This window comes from Dendrobates tinctorius, unplaced genomic scaffold, assembly GCF_039654945.1.
Source record: "Dendrobates tinctorius isolate UK_male_01 unplaced genomic scaffold, ASM3965494v1 ptg000060l, whole genome shotgun sequence".
NCBI classification, from domain to species: domain Eukaryota; kingdom Metazoa; phylum Chordata; class Amphibia; order Anura; family Dendrobatidae; genus Dendrobates; species Dendrobates tinctorius.
The window spans coordinates 41,051,189-41,069,364 of record NW_027361728.1 but is presented as its reverse complement, the minus strand read 5'-3'; positions in this window follow the sequence as shown (position 1 = coordinate 41,069,364).

Genomic DNA, 18,176 nt, shown 5'->3' with positions numbered 1-18,176 from the left:
CATAATAAATTTGGTCAAAAACTTTGTGCAATTATTTCATTAAAATAATTTTTAATTAATGTGCCTTTTTTAACCCTTTACTACTATAGGATTAATAATGAATAAGTGTCTTATTTACACCTCTCCATTATTAACCAGGCTTAATGTCAATAGCCTGATGACATTAACCCCTTATTAACCCATGATTCATCGCTAAAGGCAATGGTTATAGAGAGGCTAAGTGCCAGAAAAGGCGTATAATATACAGTTAGGTCCATATATATTTGGACAGAGACAACATTTTTCTAATTTTGGTTCTAGACATTACCACAATGAATTTTAAACAAAACAGTTCTGATGCAGTTGAAGTTCAGACTTTCAGCTTTCATTTGAGGGTATCAACATTAAAATTGGATGAATGGTTTAGGAGTTTCAGCTCCTTAACATGTGCCACCCTGTTTTTAAAGGGACCAGAAGTAATTGGACAATTGACTCCAAGGCTATTTCATGGACAGGTGTGGGCAATCCCTTCGTTATGTCATTCTCAATTAAGCAGATAAAAGGACTGGAGTTGATTTGAGATGTGGTGCTTGCATTTGGAAGGTTTTGCTGTGAAGGAAACATGCGGTCAAAGGAGCTCTCCATGCAGGTGAAACAAGCTGCAAAAACAGAAAAAACCCATCCGAGAAATTGCTACAACATTAGGAGTGGCAAAATCTACAGTTTGGTACATCCTGAGAAAGAAAGAAAGCACTGGTGAACTCATCAATGTAAAAAGACCTGGGCACCCACGGAAGACAACAGTGGTGGATGATCACAGAATAATCTCCATGGTGAAGAGAAACCCCTTCACAACAGCCAACCAAGTGAACAACACTCTCCAGGAGGTAGGCATATCAATATCCAAATCTAATATAAAGAGAAGACTGCATGAAAGTAAATACAGAGGGTTCACTGCACGGTGCAAGCCACTCATAAGCATCAAGAATCAAAAGGCTAGACGGGACTTTGCTCAAAAACATCTAAAAAAGCCAGCACAGTTCTGGAAGAACATTCGTTGGACAGATGAAACCAAGATCAACCTCTACCACAATGATGGAAAGAGAAAAGTATGGCAAAGGCGTGGTACAGCTCATGATCCAAAGCATACCACATCATCTGTAATACACGGTGGAGGCAGTGTGATGGCTTGGGCATGCATGGCTGCCAGTGACACTGGGTCACTAGTGTTTATTGATGATGTGACACAGGACAGAAGCAGCCGAATGAATTCTGAGGTATTTAGAGCCATACTATGTGCTCAGATCTAGCCAAATGCAGCCAAACTCATTGGTCGTCATTTCATACTACAGATGGACAATGACCCAAAACATAAAGCCAAAGCAACCCAGGAGTTTATTAAAGCAAAGAAGTGGAATATTCTTGAATGGCCAAGTCAGTCACCTTATCTCAACCCAATTGAGCATGCATTTCACTTGTTAAAGACTAAACTTCAGACAGAAAGGCCCACAAACAAACAGCAACTGAAAACCACCGCAGTGAAGGCCTGGCAGAGCATCAAAAAGGAGGAAACACAGCTTCTGGTGATGTCCATTAGTTCAAGACTTCAGGCAGTCATTGCCAACGAAGGGTTTTCAACCAAGTACTAGACATAAACATTTTATTTACAATTATTTAATCTGTCCAATTACTTTTGGTCCCTTTAAAAGCAGGGTGGCACATGTTAAGGACCTGAAACTCCTAAACCCTTCATCCAATTTTAATGTGGATACCCTCAAATGAAAGCTGAAAGTCTGAACTTCAACTGCATCTGAATTGTTTTGTTTAAAATTCATTGTGGTAATGTCTAGAACCAAAATTAGAAAAATGTTGTCTCTGTCCACATATATATGGACCTAACTGTAGATGCGCCTTTTCTGGGGTGGCGGGGGCAGATGTTTGTAGCCGGGGGGGCCAATAACCATGGTTCTCTCCTAGGCTATTAATATCTGCCCTCAGTCACTGGCTTTATCTCTCTGGCGGAGAAAATACTGCGGGAGCCCACACAAATTTTTTTCAACAAATTTACCGGTTAATTTAACACCGACATATCCCAAATTTTACACACATACACTGATCTAAATATTAGTCAAAGACATATATAAAACTAAATGAAATGAAATGGGTTACTTTATGTAAATAATGTATCATTTCATGTCGGGTACTGTAATGATTTTACAGAAGCCAGCAATTGATTTAGCGGCTATTATGCTATGTAGAACTCTATGAACTATAAATATATATATATATGTGTCTCAATGACATGTACATATATATATATGTGTATACTGTGTGCATATATCTATTCTTTCGTTTGTGTTTTAAAACCTGGCAATAAAATCTAGCCATACGGATGCCATACGGATGTCACACGGATGCTTAGATGCAAGAAAATCACACCTTTGCTTTACAATCGGATGACATATGGATCACTGTTCATGAAACATTTGCGCGATTCTGGTCCGTGAAAAACTGACCTTTTTTATATGTTGTGTGTGACTCCAGCCTAAATGTTACAATTCAATTAAGTTGGAATCCAGGTGTAATGTTAAAGTATCCTGAATGCTATCTATGTGTTTTCAACTCTGCAAACTTATATCTGGTAACCAGCTTTTCCAATCTCTGCTCTGAATCCACTCCTGTGTCTCCATTCAATGTCAGCAAGCAGTTAATCCTGAATGCTATCTATGTGTTTTCAACTCTGCAAACTTATATCTGGTAACCAGCTTTTCCAATCTCTGCTCTGAATCCACTCCTGTGTCTCCATTCAATGTCAGCAAGCAGTTAATCCTGAATGCTATCTATGTGTTTTCAACTCTGCAAACTTATATCTGGTATATAGTTTTTTTCAACTTACTCTGCTTGTCCCCTTATGTTGTGAGGTCAAGAAACTTTTCAAAGTGCTTTATGATCCATGTAGTGCTGGACATGTGTTTATTTGACCACAACATTTTATTGGGTCCTGGTGTCTCAATTTAGTGTGATTGATTAACGAGAAGAGAGAGCCAAAAAAAAAAAAAAAAACTTAGCCTTAATCTCCTATATATTCGGACATAGCTAGGGGGAGCATTTATGCAGGGGTGGCATTTATGCACATGTAATCGAAGTACATGTATCAAAGTACTTCTGGCAGTTATAACATGGCAGTTAGACAGGGCAGGAGACAGGTAAGACATTTATATACATCTACTCCCGGTACAATTGGAGTACAACAAATATATACCATATGCATTTGTGTAATTTATATCCTGGCCGCTGCATTCACACACATCCACCGCCCTGGCATTAATTCTCCACACTCCATCCATATTGGCCCCTCACTCCTTTCCTCTCCTATGTATAGCACTCACGCTCTTTTCACATTGTTAAATTGCACAGATCCAGGCAGTCCCACCATTCAACACCAGAGACGCTCTCACAAATCACTTAACCATCTGCTCACTCTTTCTATCCTCCTTCTCCTAGTCGCAGGAGACATTGCTCCCAACCCTGGTCCCCCATGTTATAGAAAGTCAAACCCCCCCACTGCTACACTCAGAAACCCCTCTAATCTTATTAATATTCCCTGCATGCCATCTATCTCTCTTAATTGTGCACTTTGGAATTCTCGCTCAGTGTGTAACAAACTCTCCTTCATTCATGACTTCTTCCTTTCTAATTCTCTTAACCTCCTGGCTCTTACTGAAACCTGGATCCAGCAGTCAGATACTACCACTGCTGCTGCTCTTTCATATGGGGGGCTACACTTCTCTCATACCCCAAGATCAGACAATAGAGCTGGTGGAGGCATTGGTCTGCTCCTATCACCAAAATGTACCTTTCAGGTTATCCCTCAAGTACCCTCACTTGTCTTCCCTTCTTTTGAGGTCCATGCCGTCAGACTCTACACCCCCTTCTCCATGCAAGTGGCGGTGGTGTATCGTCCTCCCGGCCCCTCCCATCAGTTCCTGGATCATTTTGCCACTTGGCTTCCACATTTTCTCTCCTGTGACATCCCTACCCTCATCATGGGAGATTTCAACATCCCCATTGCTCTTCCCCTCTCCCCATCTGCTACTCACCTTTTATCTCTAACCTCCTCATTTGGCCTTTCGCCGCTCACTAATTCTCCAACGCATGAAGACGGAAACTCCCTCGACTTGGTCTTCTCTCGGCTTTGTGCAGTGGATGATTTTGCAAACTCCCCTCTCCCACTCTCTGACCACAATCTTCTTTCATTCTCTATAAAGAACTGCCAGCCTGCTCAGGTCACCCCCACTGTCCAGACTTATAGAAACATACAGGCCATTAACACCCAGAAACTTATGAAGAACTTGCAGTCTTCATTGGCCCCTATCTCCTCCCTCTCATGTCCTGATTCTGCATTGAAGCATTACAATGAAACACTTCAAACTGCCCTGGATGAATTTGCACCCCCTATAAATAGAACACCACAACACAGACGGCGACAACCCTGGCACACGGTGCAAACACGTTTCCTGCAGCGGTGCTCCAGGTGCGCCGAACGTCTGTGGAGAAAATCCAATCTACACGAAGATTTCATCCATTTTAAGTTTATGCTTAGAACATACAACACTGCCCTTCACCTCTCCAAACAAACCTATTTCAACACCCTCATCACCTCACTGTCCAATAACCCGAAACGTCTCTTTGACACTTTTCATTCTCTACTCAATCCAAGAGTACAGGCCCCAACCACGGAGCTCCGAGCTGACTATCTGGCCAATTACTTCAAAGAAAAAATTGACCAGATCCGACAGGAAATTATCTCCAAATCCCCTCATACCATGCACCGTCCTCCCTCCTCCACTGCATCTAACTCACTCTCTGATTTTGAACCAGTCACAGAAGAAGAAGTAAGCAGGCTCCTTGCATCTTCTCGCCCAACTACTTGCACCAGTGACCCATTTCCGTCACAGCTCCTCCAGTCCCTTTCCCCTGCTGTCACCCCTCACCTAACTAAAATATTTAACCTCTCTCTCTCTACTGGTATTTTCCCTCCTCATTTAAGCATGCCATCATACATCCACTACTTAAAAAACCATCCCTCGACCAAAACTGTGCCGCTAACTATAGACCTGTCTCTAATCTTCCCTTCATCTCTAAACTCCTGGAACGCCTGGTCCACTCCCGTCTTATCCGCTATTTCTCAGAAAACTCTCTTCTCGACCCTCTCCAATCCGGTTTCTGCTCTTTACACTCCACTGAAACTGCCCTCACTAAAGTCTCTAATGATCTGCTAACAGCTAAATCAAATGGTCATTACTCCATGCTAATTCTCTTGGATCTCTCTGCAGCATTCGACACTGTGGATCATCAGATCCTCCTCACTATGCTCCATTCCATTGGCCTCAAGGACACCGTTCTCTCCTGGTTCTCCTCCTATCTCTCCGACCGCTCCTTTACTGTTTCTTTTGCCGGTTCCTCCTCCTCTCACCTTCCCCTTACTGTTGGGGTTCCTCAAGGATCGGTTCTAGGCCCCCTCCTCTTCTCCTTGTACACTGCCCCTATTGGTCAAACAATCAGTAGATTTGGTTTCCAGTACCATCTCTATGCTGATGACACCCAATTATACGCTTCTTCTCCTGACATCACGCCAGCCTTTCTAGAAAACACTGGCGATTGTCTAAACGCTGTGTCTAATATCATGTCCTCACTATATCTGAAACTGAACCTGTCAAAGACTGAACTCCTGGTGTGTCCTCCCGCTACTAATGCACCTATACCCGACATTGCCATTTCCGCCTGTGGTTCCACTATTACTCCCCAGCAACATGCCCGCTGTCTTGGGGTCATACTTGATTCCGAGCTTTCCTTTGCCCCCCACATTCGATCACTGGCTCGCTCTTGTCATCTGCACCTCAAAAACATTTCTAGAATTCGACCTTTTATTACTTTTGACTCTGCAAAAACTCTTACTGTTTCTCTTATTCATTCTCGTCTCGACTATTGTAACTCTCTTCTAATCGGTCTCCCTCTTACCAAACTCTCCCCTCTCCAATCTGTCTTGAATGCTGCAGCCAGGATCATATTCCTCACCAATCGTTACACCGATGCCTCTACCTTGTGCCAGTCATTACACTGGCTACCCATCCACTCCAGAATTCAGTATAAACTTATTACCCTCACCCACAAAGCCCTCCATGGCTCAGCACCACCCTACATCTCCTCCCTTGTTTCAGTATACCACCCTACCCGCGCCCTCCGTTCTGCTGATGACCTGAGGTTAGTATCCTCAATAGTCAGAACCTCCCAGTCCCGTCTCCAAGACTTTACACGTGCCGCGCCAATTCTTTGGAATGCACTTACCAGGTAAATACGATTAGTCCCCAATCCCCACAATTTTAAGCGTGTACTGAAAACGCATTTATTCAGACTGGCCTATCGCCTCAACACATTAACCTAACCTATCCCTGTGTGGCAGAGCCAAAAGTTTTACCATAACCAGGTTCCCAGCATCATGTTCCCACATGCTTTATGCATCCATTAGCCCTCTGTGTCTGTACTGTTACACACTTAACATTATGGCTGGTCCATACAATCAGAGCAACTGTTACCACCCACCTTTCGTGTCTACCTCTTTCCTCATAGACTGTAAGCTTGCGAGCAGGGCCCTCACTCCTCTTGTTATTTGTTATAATCTACTGTATGTGATTATTGTTATGCTGTAATGTCTATTGTCTGTACAAATCCCCTCTGAAATGTAAAGTGCTGCGGAATATGTCGGCGCTATAAAAATAAAATTTATTATTATTAATTTATTATAAAGTATAGGTCAGATCCTAAAAGTGATGCTTGCGTACTGTTTATTTTTCAGTGTACTTGCTTCTCGACTGCTTTTTATTTCAGTTTAATAGGTCACAGGTGTGATGTGTGACTACAACTGAGCTACAGTGCCTATTACATCTCTGAGATAGTCTTTTATCCACTAAAATCATTGTCTTCTGCTCTTTTATTCTCCTCCACATAAGAGCTCACAGTACAACTTATTGGTATGTGCCTCCTTCTCTTGATCTTGTTCTTCACGATTGCTTGCTATTCCCTGTGCCATCATTCATTCTGTGCTATAATGTGAACGATGTCTTAGCATGTTATCCATTTTTCATTTTGAAAACCCATGTAATTTGTTGTATATACTTTCTTTGTCAATTTTTATTTTTGTTATCTTTATTTATATTTCACAGTACATTGATGAAGGTCCTAGACCGAAACGTCTGTATGTATGTACTGCAATTCATTAAAACCACCTTTCTGCATCAGAATCTTTTTGGTGTGTGCCAAGTCTATTTAAATTGAAGTTCACTGATTGGGATCCTACTTGTGCACCACCTCCGTTTACCAGGGTTGTGCCAACGGTTTTGTTCTAATACAGGTGTGATGTGTGACTACAACTGAGCTACAGTGCCTATTACATCTCTGAGATAGTCTTTTATCCACTAAAATCATTGTCTTCTGCTCTTTTATTCTCCTCCACATAAATGTCTATTTTAGTAAATAATTCTATTCCCTATAAAGTAACATTTCAGGAGTATTTTGGGAGTTTGCAAACTCCCAATATGCCAATATGTTTTATCGTACTGGAATACAGAATTTTTATCACCGTAGTGAATGTCTCTTTACTCTTTTTTGCCATAATTACACTTTCTCATTTTTTGGACTAATAACTGAGTATCACCATTCACTTTTGGTATTGTGGCAGTTCATACTCCTCACCCAATTTTAAATTCATGATAGTGCTGAGCCTTTTCCTGCTTTGCTATTTTTTTTTGCTAACATTTCTAGACAATTTGTGTCTTATAACTCTGCTCTGTTCAATTAATTTGTCATTCCAACTAGAAATATACAGTACAAGTGAAAAGATTGGGCACAGCTGATTATGCACACCTGATTTTGAGTACATATGATTAACCTTGTTCTTATTGAACTGTGCCTATTGTAGATTATGACTACAGGCACCAAATCCAGAAAGCAACACATATAGAATCAAAGAGTAAAAAACAAACAAGAATATGTGTTAAACTTTAATTTATAGGCAATTGTTGTGAATTCCCTTGCTCAGACTTCTGAGCCAGAGCTCCCTCTGCTGGTTACTGGGAGTAGTGGAGCTGGCCAGGTTGATGGAAGTTTGTCACCTGACGATGATAATTGGGAATCTTGCTGGGAGCATATAATTGAGCAGGCTTCCCTTGATGGTTGCTGGTGATTTCCTCCTTGTGCATTTGGAGTTCTTTTGTCTCCTGCTTGATCTGCATGGTTCAGTTAATTGATTCTTTTCTAATACTTTGCATGTAATCTGGTTGTGCTTTTTTTGCCTTCTGCTTTGTTGCTAGTGTTCAGCATACTCCCTGCTGGGGGCAGTGCTGGGCCCCACTCATATGTTACAACTTGTGTCAGTTTGTTCAGTCCCCTGTTATGTTAGTATCTTTTGCTTTGCGTCCAGTTCATACCAGAGTGTTGATCTAGCGGGGGTGAGGTCGTGTGGCCTCAGGCTTTTTGTATATCAGATGTGTTGGATTTTTTAGGGTTTTGTGTGTGATTGCAGACAGTATCTTTTCTGTCCTGTCCTGTCTAGACAGCTTGGGCCCCACCGTTTGCTCAGTCTGTTCTCTGCCTGTGTTTGTGTCTCCTCTTGTCTCACTGACAATACATGTTTGGGGGCTGTCTATTCCTTTGGGGATCTGCTCTGGGGCAGTTAAGATTTCACCTTTCTGGCTTTAGGCTTAGGCTGGTTTCACACTTGCGTTTTTTTGCGCTGTTTTTTAGCGCAAAAAAGCATGCGTTTTTTCCCTATCTTTTACATGGGTGCACATACACATGCCTTTGTACGTGTTTGTATGCGCATGCGTTTTTTGTAGTGTGCGCTCGGGTGCACAAAATACATCCTGTTGCATTTTTTGTGCGTCCGACTTGCCCCCAAAAAACGCATGCGCATGCAATGCGTTTTTTTTACAGCCAAACACCCATTTTAGTCTATGGGCGTGCATACGTGCGCATGGTAATGCGCACGTATGTGCAAAAAAGCACATGCTCTTTTTAAAAAAATGCACCAAAACCCGCAAAAAAGCGCACACAAACGCATGATGCAATTTTTATGTGCGTTTGCTCTGCGCACGGTGCGCAGCGCAAAAAAACGCAAGTGTGAAAGTAGCCTTAGTTAGTTCTCCGGCTGTGCTGAGGCATCTAGGGCATTGTAGGAACACTCCACGGCTACTGCTAGTTGTGTTGAAAGGATCAGGGGTCTGCAATCTGCTTAGTTACCAACCTCTCTGGTTTTCTGTTGGCTTAGCCTGTTCCTGCCATCCTCCTCGGTGACCCATTCATAACAGAATCACCAGTCTAACTGTAGACTCTAGGGTACTCAAAAGAAGGAAAGAATTGTAAAAAAAAAAAAAAAAAAAAAGTCAGAATTTTTTTATATATTTTTTTCCTCTTTTTCTCTGGGGCCGTAGGAGGATTTTTTCCTTAATGGAGACTAAGCAATTGTTCGATCGTGTTGAACAGCTCGCCGCTGAAGTGTGGGAAATTTCTGCCTATCTCGCTCAATCATCTGTTGTAGAACCAAAGATCCCTACTCCTGATGTGTTTTTGGGGGATCGGTCAAAATTTTTGAATTTCAAGAATAACTTTAAACTATTTCTTGCTTTGAAACCTAATTCATAGGGGAGCTCAGTGCAGCAGGTTAAAATTGTCATCTCCCTGCTGCACGGCAATCCCCAGGATTTGGCTTTTTCTCTGACACCTGGAGATCCTATTCTGGCTAATGTAGTTGAGTTTTTTCAGGCCCTGGGGTTGTTGTATGATGAATCTAATGCTATTGATCAAGCTGAGAAAACCTTATTGGCATTGAACCAGGGTCAGGATGCTGCGGATTTATATTGCCAGAAGTTCCAAAAGTGGGCGGTCCTTACTAAATGGAATGATGATGCCCTAGCAGCTCTCTTTCGGAAAGGTCTGGCAGAAACTATAAAAGATGTTATGGTGGGATTTCCTGTCCCCTCTGGTCTTAACGACTCCATGTCATTAGCCATTCAAATTGATCGACGTTTACGTGAATGCAAAAGTACGCAAGAGGCGGTGCCACCTTTTGAACAAACTTCTGAACCCATGCAATGTGATAGGGTTTTGTCTAGGATGCAACGTCAAGAGTTTAGAAGGCGTAATAAGTTTTGCTTCTTTTGTGGGGATGCCTCTCATGTTATTTCTGTCTGCCCTAAATGAGAAAAATGTTTTGCTCATTCATTTGCCGTGGGCAGTGTACAGCCTAAGTTCCTGTTGGCAGTTACCTTGATCTGCTGCTTGTCTACATTTTCTGCTAAGGCCTTTGTTGATTCAGGAGCAGCCTTGAATCTGATGGATCTTGACTTTGCCAAACGCTGTGGTTTCCCCATGGTGCCCCTGCGGACCCCTATTCCCTTGAGGGGGATTGATGCTACCCCTTTGGCAGAGAATAAACCCCAGTTTTGGACCCAGGTGTTACTGCAGGTCGCCCTGAACCATCAAGAGAATTGTAAATTTTTGGTGTTGCACAATATACATGATATTGTTGTACTGTGTTTTCCTTGGTTGGAAACCCATAATCCTGTTTTGAATTGGAAATCTGTGTCTGTGGTGAGTTGGGGATGTCAATGTGTTCTTAGTGACACTCCTGTTTTCTCCACCTCTCCCCATTCTCAAGATGTTCCTGACTATTTGGCTGATTTTTCTGATGTATTTAATGAGAGTATTGACTATCGTTCCCTTAACAAAATCACTGTTAAATATCAGTACCCGCTACCCCTGATTTCTGATTTATTTTCCAGAGTTAAAAGTGCTTGTTGGTTTACCAAACTTGACCTCAGGGGGGCGTATTATCTTATTTGCATCAAGCATGGGGATGAATGGAAGACGGAGTTTAATAATCCTGAGGGACATTTTGAGTACCTAGTGATGCCTTTTGGGCTCATTATGCCCCTTCCGTCTTCCAATCTTTTATGAACTATATTTTACGGGACCTTGTGGATAAGTTTTTGATCATTTATCTGGATGATATTTTGATTTTTTCCAGTGATTGGGATTCTCATGTGGAACATGTCCAGACTGTGTTACGGATTTTAAGGGAAAATACTCTGTATGTTAAGGGATTGAAATGTCTTTTTGGTGTTCAGTAGAGTTGAGCGAAACGGGTCGAAAAATTTCAAAAGTTGCCGACTTTTGGCAAAGTCGGGTTTCATGAAACGAAACCCGACCCTAGGATGAGGTCGGCCACGAGGTCGGCGACTTACGCGCCAAAGTCGCGTTTCAAAAGTTTGTTTTGCGCTCTTTTTCAGCCAATCAGGATCCACGGACACTGTGGGCAACGTGATGACATAGGCAGGGGTCACCACCATCTTTCAGAAGGGCATGCAAGAGATGGACTGGACAGCCGTGTACGTGCACGCTCCTCTCAGTACCGTGTAACGGCTGTTATCACGGCCACAGTGAAGCTATCTGTGTGTCACTCTGTGAGGATAAGTCGAGGACATGTTCCGTTCTTACAGACCTGCACCTACTAGTTTTGTCTAGCTTTCAAACAGTTAAATATATTTGCTGTTTGATCACATTCAAAACTATAGAGAGACAGCGTGTGTCAGTCCGTATACTTAAAAAACACGGAGCTTGACAATTTTACGTACACCGGACAGCCGTGTACATGCACGCTCCTCTCAGTACCGTGTAACGGCTGTTATCACGGCCACAGTGAAGCTATCTGTGTGTCACTGTGGAAGGATAAGTGGAGGACTTGTTCTGTTCTTTCAGACCTACACTCTAGGGAGATTCCTATTCTGCCCAATTCTACATACACCTTGTAGTTTGTGATACACTAGCCAATTTCTGCCTGTGACATAGCGCTCTCATATTCAGTGGGCCTCACACAATCCAAAAGTGTCCAGTGTACACTAGTGTGTGCAGAAATTCAAAATCTCTGTGATCCTGTAGTCACTTTTTTCACACCTGTGCCATCGAGCCTGTGACATAGCGCTCTGATATTCAGTGGGCCTCACACAATCCAAAAGTGTCCAGTGTCCACTAGTGTGTGCAGAAATTCAAAATCTCCCTTATCCTGTAGTCACTTTTTTCACACCTGTGCCATCGAGCCTGTGACATAGCGCTCTGATATTCAGTGGGCCTCACACAATCCAAAAGTGTCCAGTGTCCACTAGTGTGTGCAGAAATTCAAAATCTCTGTGATCCTGTAGTCACTTTTTTCACACCTGTGCCATCGAGCCTGTGACATAGCGCTCTGATATTCAGTGGGCCTCACACAATCCAAAAGTGTCCAGTGTCCACTAGTGTGTGCAGAAATTCAAAATCTCCCTTATCCTGTAGTCACTTTTTTCACACTTGTGCCATTGAGCCTGTGACATAGCGCTGTGATATTCAGTGGGCCTCACACAATCCATAAGTGTCCAGTGTCCACAAGTGTGTGCAGAAATTCAAAATCTCCCCTGTCCTATAGACACCTTGTACCTTGTTTTACATTACTATATAGTTTGTTGGATTTTGTCTACATTTCTACAAAAAATGAGGAAGGCTGGTGGAAGAGGCCGTGGAATTGGGGGGGTTGGCAGCTGGTAATGATGGTGTTGGTGGTGGATCTGATGGTAGTGGCAAGAGCAAAATAGGACCGAATGCTGGAGGTGTTGAGCCTGCGTCATCGTCTGGCTCCATAAGGCTTCGAAGGCTTAGTTTTCTAGGAGTTGGCAAACCGCTTTTAAAGCCAGAGCATCAGGAAAAAGTTTTGTCTTACATTGCTGACTCAGCCTCCAGCTCTATCGCCTCCTCTTCTGAAGTTGTAAAAAGTAAAAGCACTGAGTCATCATTGGAGGCTCATGTTCATGAACCACACCTTTCCTTGTGTCCTTCACCCCAACCAAGATTGAAGGATGACACAGGCCATACTACTGATTACTCCATGGAGCTGTTTTCACATACCATGCCTGGATTATCAAGTGAAATGGTGAATTACCCAGGCCAAGATGAATCTGACATGGAGTGCACTGATGCACAGCCGCTGATAGATGATTCTGCTGGTACATTCACTCACAGCACTACATTGTCCTCGCAGTGTACAGAGCCAGATTCTGACCCTGATGAGACTCAGGTGCCCCTTCCCGCACACTATACCACCATACACGGTGACACAGAGGAAGATGCACGTGACATTGAAGAGGAGGTGATGGATGACCCAGTTGTTGGCCCAGATTGGCATCCATTGGGGGAAGAGGGTGCTGCTTCCAATAGCTCAGATGAGGAGCATCCACAGCAGACATCGACATCGCAACAGCTGTTATCTGGCAGGCCCGGAGCACTCCAAAGACAGGTTCCAAAAATCAAAAGAGTTGCTGGACAGCTTGTCCAGAGGGTCAAAAGATCACAGCGTGCTAGGCTGCAAAATGTCTGCCAAAGTAGGAAGAGTGCAGTGTGGCACTTTTTTGAACAAAATCCTCATGATCAGGCCAAGGTTATCTGTAAGAAGTGCGCAAAGACCTTTAGCCGAGGGAAAAATCTGAAATATTTGAATACCAGTTGCATGCTTAGACATTTAACCAGCATGCACTTGCAAGCGTGGACACAACACCAAACCTCAAGTGCCACATGTGCAACTGATCACAAAGAAGGTAGTCAGCAACGCTACATTGTTTCCCCCACTGTAAGCCCACCGGTTAGCACAGCAGCAAATGTTGAGGTGTCGTTGCAAGGCCACAGCAGTCAGGGAATCCCACTGTTATATCAACGAAATACTGAATCTAGGCCATCAGAAAGAACACCAAGTCCATCACCATCATCAACCCTCTCTCAGTCCGCCCTGTCCACCGCTACTTCCACCATATGCAGCTCTCAAGTCCAGCTCACCCTCCCAGACACTATGAGTAGGTCAAGAAAGTACTCAGTCTCTCATCCGCGTACACTGGGTTTGAACGCCCACATTGCCAAACTAATCTCGTTTGAGATGATGCCCTATCGGTTGGTGGAAAGTGCAGTTTTCCACGAACTCATGGCCTATGCAGTATCACGCTATGACCTACCCAGTCGCCACTTCTTCTCTCGCAAAGCCATCCCAGCCCTCCACCATCATGTAAAAGACCGCATTGTCCATGCACTCAAGCAGTCAGTGAGTGGAAAGGTGCACCTCACAACTGATGCATGGTCCAGTCGGCATGGCCAGGGCCGTTACGTGTCCATTACTGCGCACTGGGTTAATGTGGTGGATGCAGGGTCCACAGGGGACAGCGGTGGTGGGACAGTGCTGCCTAGCTCACGGTATAGGAAACAGTTGGCTGTAGACGTTCGACCCTCCTCCTCCTCCAGAAGCGAAAGCTCGTCCACAGAGCGCAGTCGTACGAGCACTCCATCTGCAGCTGCCACTGTTGCACACGAGGTGTCCCCCTATCGAGCAGCTAGTGGAAAGCGTCAGCAGGCTGTGTTGCAGATGATGTGTTTGGGCGACAGACACACCGCCGAGGTGCTGGCCGAGTACTTGAAGTGACAAACTGAGTCATGGCTGGGCAGTGTACATCTTGAGGCAGGCAAGGTAGTTAGTGATAACGGCCGTAATTTTGTGGCAGCCATAGCCCTTTCAAAGCTCAGCCACATACCTTGCTTGGCTCACACCTTGAACCTGGTGGTGCAGTGCTTCCTCAAAAATTATCCGGAGTTAACAGCCCTGCTCCAGAAGGTGCGAAGACTGTGCGCGCACATCCGCCGGTCGCCTGTACACTCCGTTCGTATGCAGAAGCTGCAGCGATTGCTCCACCTTCCCAACCACCGCCTCATTATCGACATTGCAACAAGGTGGAACTCCACCCTGCACATGGTGGAGCGGCTGTGCGAGCAGAGGCAGGCCATAATGCATTTGTGGGAGGATACACGGCCAGGCACTTTGAGAGCAGACATGGAGTTGACAGGTGTGCAGTGGTCGAAGCTGAAAGACCTCTGTAAAGTCCTTCAGTGTTTTGAGGAATGCACACGGCTGGTAAGCGCAGACGACGCCATCCTAAGCATGGGCATCCCACTTATGCGTCTGCTCATGCAAACTTTGATGCACCTTAAGGAGCAGGCGTCTGCAGCCAATGTTGATGAGGAGGAAGAGGAGGAGGGAATCCTTGATGACATTCAGCCATTGTCTGCTCAGGGACCACTACTGGACGAGGTGGAGGAAGAAGAAGAGGAGGAGGATGATGATGGGGATGATTACTTAGGGGAGGAGGATGCATCTCGTGGGGCAAGTGAAAATGTTGGCGTGGCAAGGTCTGGTACAGGGTTTGTGCGTGACTGGAGGGATGTGGATTTGCCAGAAAGTGCTCCTCCAACCAGCACTCGCAGTGCATCATTGACACCGGGAACATTGGCCCACATGTCAGATTATGCCTTGCAGATCCTAAAAAGGGACCCCCGCATTGCCAAAATGATGAACGATGATGACTACTGGTTGGCCAGCATCCTGGATCCACGCTATAAAGGCAAATTACAAAACATCATGCCACAGGAAAACCTTGACCTAATATTGGCTAATAAACAAGCAACTCTGGTAAATCGGTTGCTTGAGGCATTCCCAGCACACAGCAGCGGTGATGGTTCTCACACGAGCCATACGGGCCGGGGGCAGCTTGGCAGAGGTGTTCATGGTGCACACAGCAGAAGTGGCGTTGGAGACAGGGGTTTCATGACAATGTTGTGGACTGATTTTTCAAGTACCGCTCACACAACTGGTAATACTGCATCGATGGAAAGTGACAGGAGACAGCAGTTGTCAACTATGGTTACAAACTACTTTTCCTCCCATATCGATGTGCTCCCACACAGGTCATTCCCCTTTGACTATTGGGCCGCTAAACTGGACACCTGGCCTGAATTGGCACAATATGCACAGGAGCTCGCTTGCCCAGCAGCAAGTGTGCTATCGGAAAGAGTCTTCAGTGCAGCTGGATCAATCCTGACAGAAAAAAGGACCCGTCTGTCAACTAAAAATGTGGATGATCTAACCTTCATTAAAATGAACCATGCATGGGTTTCCAAGGATTTTGTCCCACCTTCCCCTGATGACACATAGGGTGACAGAAAAATGGCTTGCTTTGGTCCACCTCTTCCTGGGACTTGACCTATTTCGCCTTTTGCATCAGCTGAATGTCCAACATCAACATATACCACTTTCTAAAACTCCCTAACTGTGCTGCCCCATGGCCGGGGTCACCACCTAGCGCACGACACCGTGCGAGTGCCGTTGCCCTGGACAGGTGGGTAGGCCGACTCTTGGGCGCGGGCGCTGGCACAGGATCCCTCATAGTGCAATCAAGTGTCTCTGACGGTGGTGGTGCACACCCGCCGTCAGACACACCGCCGTACTATGAGGGGCCCAGTGCCAGTACCGACGACCACGAGTGGGCCCCCCTTGCTTGGGCAGGGCCCCAGCATTTGCAATCTTTACCTCTCCCTGCTCCTCCGCTGTGTAGTCTGGGCCGTCAAATCCATACTGTGCCTGACACCGTCTGAGCCTGCCTCCTGATGTATAGACATATATTTTGAATGTGTACGCTATCCATACATGTTATCCGGGGATACGGTACCCTTTCTCACCTTTGTGCAATCACGTGCAAGCCATACTGGGCCTAACACCATCTGAGCCTGCCTCCTGATGTATAGACATATATTTTGAATGTGTACGCTATCCATACATGTTATCCGGGGATACGTTACCCTTTCTCACCTTTGTGCAATCACATGCAATCCATACTGGGCCTAACACCATCTGAGCCTGCCTCCTGATGTGTAGACATATATTTTGAATGTGTACGCTCTCCATACATGTTATCCGGGGATACGGTACCATTTCTCACCTTTGTGCAATCACGTGCAATCCATACTGGGCCTAACACCGTCTGAGCCTGCCTCCTGATGTACAGACATATATTTTGAATGTGTACGCTATCCATACATGTTATCCGGGGATACGGTACCCTTTCTCACCTTTGTGCAATCACGTGCAAGCCATACTGGGCCTAGCACCGTCTGAGCCTGCCTCCTGATGTATAGACATATATTTTGAATGTGTACGCTATCCATACATGTTATCCGGGGATACGGTACCCTTTCTCACTTTTGTGCAATCACGTGCAAGCCATACTGGGCCTAACACCGTCTGAGCCTGCCTCCTGATGTATAGACATATATTTTGAATGTGTACGCTATCCATACATGTTATCCGGGGATACGGTACCCTTTCTCACCTTTGTGCAATCACGTGCAAGCCATACTGGGCCTAACACCGTCTGAGCCTGCCTCCTGATGTATTGACATATATTTTGAATGTGTACGCTATCCATACATGTTATCCGGGGATACGGTACCCTTTCTCACCTTTGTGCAATCACGTGTAATCCATACTGGGCGTGAGAACGGCTGGCGAGCTGTTAAGCAAGCTACAGCACCTGTGGTTTGCACACGTAAGTTTTTCATTTTTTCAGGAATGACGGTTAGGCCTAATTCCGGAACTGCGGTTGACCTGCACTTACTGGGAAATCATCGTTCGCGGGTAATAATTGTAATCAGTGATCCCCATCACTAACGTTGTTCAGCGGGTTATCTGCACCTGTAAGCGACAAACGCTGGCCTTTTCAGTGTAGCGCACATGCAGCCACGGACATGTAAGGGCATGACACACCAGTTATTGGCCAATCTCATGTGCCAGAGCCTCACGTGTCCCTCTAGTAAGCCAGACTCGGACCGCGGGGCATGACGGAGTCTCGTTCGTTAACGGAATTAAGCTTGCAATGTGTGCATCTTTTCTGTAGCTGGCATGGTTGTGGTTTCCCAGGTGGAGTCGAATTTAACCGTAGGCTCCACTCCTGGTGGTGCCCTTCTGGACATTCCTTTAAGGTTCAGCTTTGCAACCATACTGCCCACGTAAAACAAACACTTTGCCTTCATGAACGCTGTTTGGAGGGTCATGACTCGTGGGAATAACGCCGCCCAATCAGTTAACCTGCTAGAGAGATCCTTCGTTGCTCCCAAGCATGACATCATACTCCCTAGGAGGAAGGTAATGCCACTGTGGCGACCGTACTCCTGGGGGCGACACAAGTGCACTGATGCCCAGCCACTGCTCGATGAATCTGCTGGTACATTGACCCAGACCACTACAT